This window comes from Pristiophorus japonicus, assembly GCF_044704955.1.
Source record: "Pristiophorus japonicus isolate sPriJap1 chromosome 24 unlocalized genomic scaffold, sPriJap1.hap1 SUPER_24_unloc_2, whole genome shotgun sequence".
Classification (NCBI taxonomy): domain Eukaryota; kingdom Metazoa; phylum Chordata; class Chondrichthyes; family Pristiophoridae; genus Pristiophorus; species Pristiophorus japonicus.
This window is the reverse complement of record NW_027250649.1, coordinates 896,732-899,453: the sequence shown is the minus strand read 5'-3', so window position 1 is coordinate 899,453 and position 2,722 is coordinate 896,732.

The following is a 2,722-nucleotide window of genomic DNA, read 5'->3' as shown; positions in this document are numbered from 1 at the left end:
ACCGAGACCACCTATCTATGTTGCTCCAGATCCTCATGTCGACCTTTGCGGCTGGATTCCCACCCCCGTCCCTGTGTCAAATCACCCCAGCATGACTCGATCTCCTGCAGCAAGTAAGCATTTGCCTCGTCCGAGAACCTCCTTTTTCTCTTTGATTCTCCAATGTCCTCATCTCCCAGCTCACTGCTCTCACCAGCGTGAGATTCCACAGCGTGCTGGCTTGACTCCTTCACTCAGCCATGACCTTGTTGAGTGGCGGAACAGGCTCGAGGGACTTGATGACTTATTCCTGTTCCTAATTCTTATGTTCTTATGTTCTCCCTCCATTATCGTCGCGGAATTTTTGCAAAGATCTTGCCGGTAATGGCTAACTCTTTTGCCAATGTGCTGTAAAGCTCGAATCTCTCCCTCCTTTATCCCAAAGCCACGACACCCCACCCACACACGCCTCCACTCAATTGCAACACGCTCACTCTTTAGTTCCCCTTCTGTGCAAGTCATAATGAGCACTGAGCTCCTGAATCGTGGGAATCGAGAGTTGCCATGCCAGTGCTAAGGACGGCAACATTCTACAGCAGAAGATGCGAGAGATTTATCGTTAACGCTCATATGGTATCAGTCACTGTAACGCCCGTTTTCAAAAAAGCAGACGGTTAAAAACCTTTTGTGCATCTTTAACGCCCATTTTACCGCTGAAATGATGTATAAAGGCCAGATTTCGATCCTTGGAACAGCATGGAAACAGAGGTAGGTTTTCAAAACCTTATCGCCGAGCGTTCCGTTACTTAAGCGATGTGCTTAACGCCGGGACAAAATATTACAGCCCGCCCTCTTTGTTAGGACAGATTGGGCAAAATCAACGGCCATAATATCATCCGAGCATTACTTTCCACAACGATTTCACGCTCAGGTTCACTATTAACGCAGGGCCACTTTTGTAGTTCATAAAGAGCACATTTGGGGAAAGTAACGGCAAGGAGATCGCCTGAACTTCAGCAGAGTTTGCTTTGACTCTGGAGTTCTACTCCGTTGACGAGAACATCACAACAGACATACTTTCAGAGTCTGGACTGCTGGGGTTTACGTTTACTCAGCAGTGTTTAACGGTGAAGCTATGTGAGGCAAAGCGCTTCAAGCTTAAGAAAGAAAATATATTTTCTAACACCACTGGTCTGAAATCATAATTATCACTTGCAATAACACCCAACCCCAGCCTAGAATCCACTTTTTCCACGATTGACAGCAAACAAATTATCAACCTCTCTAGCAACACAGAATATAAAGAGAAATCCGGAGGTGGTAAAAACAGAGAGACAGACTATTATCTGAATGGTAACAGATTAGGAATAGGGGAGGTGCAACGAGACGGGTGTCATGGTACATCAGTCATTGAAGGTTAGCATGCAGGTGCAGCAGGCGGTTAAGAAAGCAAATGCATGTTGGCCTTCATAGCGAGGGGATTTGAGTACAGGGGCAGGGAGGTGGTGCTACAATTGTACAGGGCCTTGGTGAGGCCACATCTGGAGTATTGTGTGCAGTTTTGGTCTCCTAACCTGAGGAAGGACATTCTTGCTATTGAGGCAGTGCAACGAAGGTTCACCAAACTGATTCCCCGGAAGGCGGGACTGACCTATCAAGAAAGACTGGATCAACTGGGCTTGTATTCACTGGACTTCAGAAGAATGAGAGGGGACCTCATAGAAACCTTTAAAATTATGACGGGGTTAGACAGGTTAGATGTTCCCAATGTTGGGGAAGTCCAGAACCAGGGGACACAGTCTAAGGATAACGGGTAAGCCATTTAGGACCGAGATGAGGAGGAACTTCTTCACCCAGAGAGTGGTGAACGTGTGGAATTCTCCACCACAGTAAGTTGTTGATTCCAATTCATTAAATATATTAAAAAAGAAGTTAGATGAAATCGTTACTACTCGGGGGATCAAGGGGTATGGCGAGAAAGCAAGAATGGGGTACTGAAGTTGCACGTTCAGCCATGAACTCATTGAATGGCGTTGAAGGCGAGAAGGGCCGAATGGCCCACTCCTGCACATATTTTCTATGTTTCTATGTTTCTATATTAGGATAACGTGTGCAGCCAGAAAATAGCCAGAAAGCTAAAGTAATACCCATATTTAAGAAAGGAGATAAAACAAGCCCAGTACACTGTCGAACACACAGCTTAACGTCGGTGGTTGGAAAAATAATGGCACTATTGGGGAAAATTGAACATATTGGCCATGGGGGATTCAACATAATGCTGCTGGATTTAAAGAACTGCATTAGCTTCCCTCACGTTCACGTGACTTTAGAGTTCGATCTCAATTAACTTGAAATTGCTAAAACAAATTAGTCATTCGACGGGCTAGTTGGAGGAAAACTATATCCTCTGGAATGGAATCCAGAACAATAGGGCTCCACCCTGTAATTACAGGTTGGATATTCACAGAGCATACAGGTACAGATCGGAGTGGGCTTTTTCCCACTGGGAAACGGATATCGACACAGGGAGGGCAGAGGCATGTCCGACTGGTACCCATATACAGGTACACACATGCCAGCTCTCTGTCCGACTGGGCCACGAATACAAAAACAGGCACAACAGAGGTCTGTCAGATTACGACCCGAATACAATATACATAGATGACTGGAAGAGGGGACAGAGTGTAGTGTAACAAAATTTGCAGATGCCACAAAGATTAGTGGGAAAGCGGGATGGGTAGAG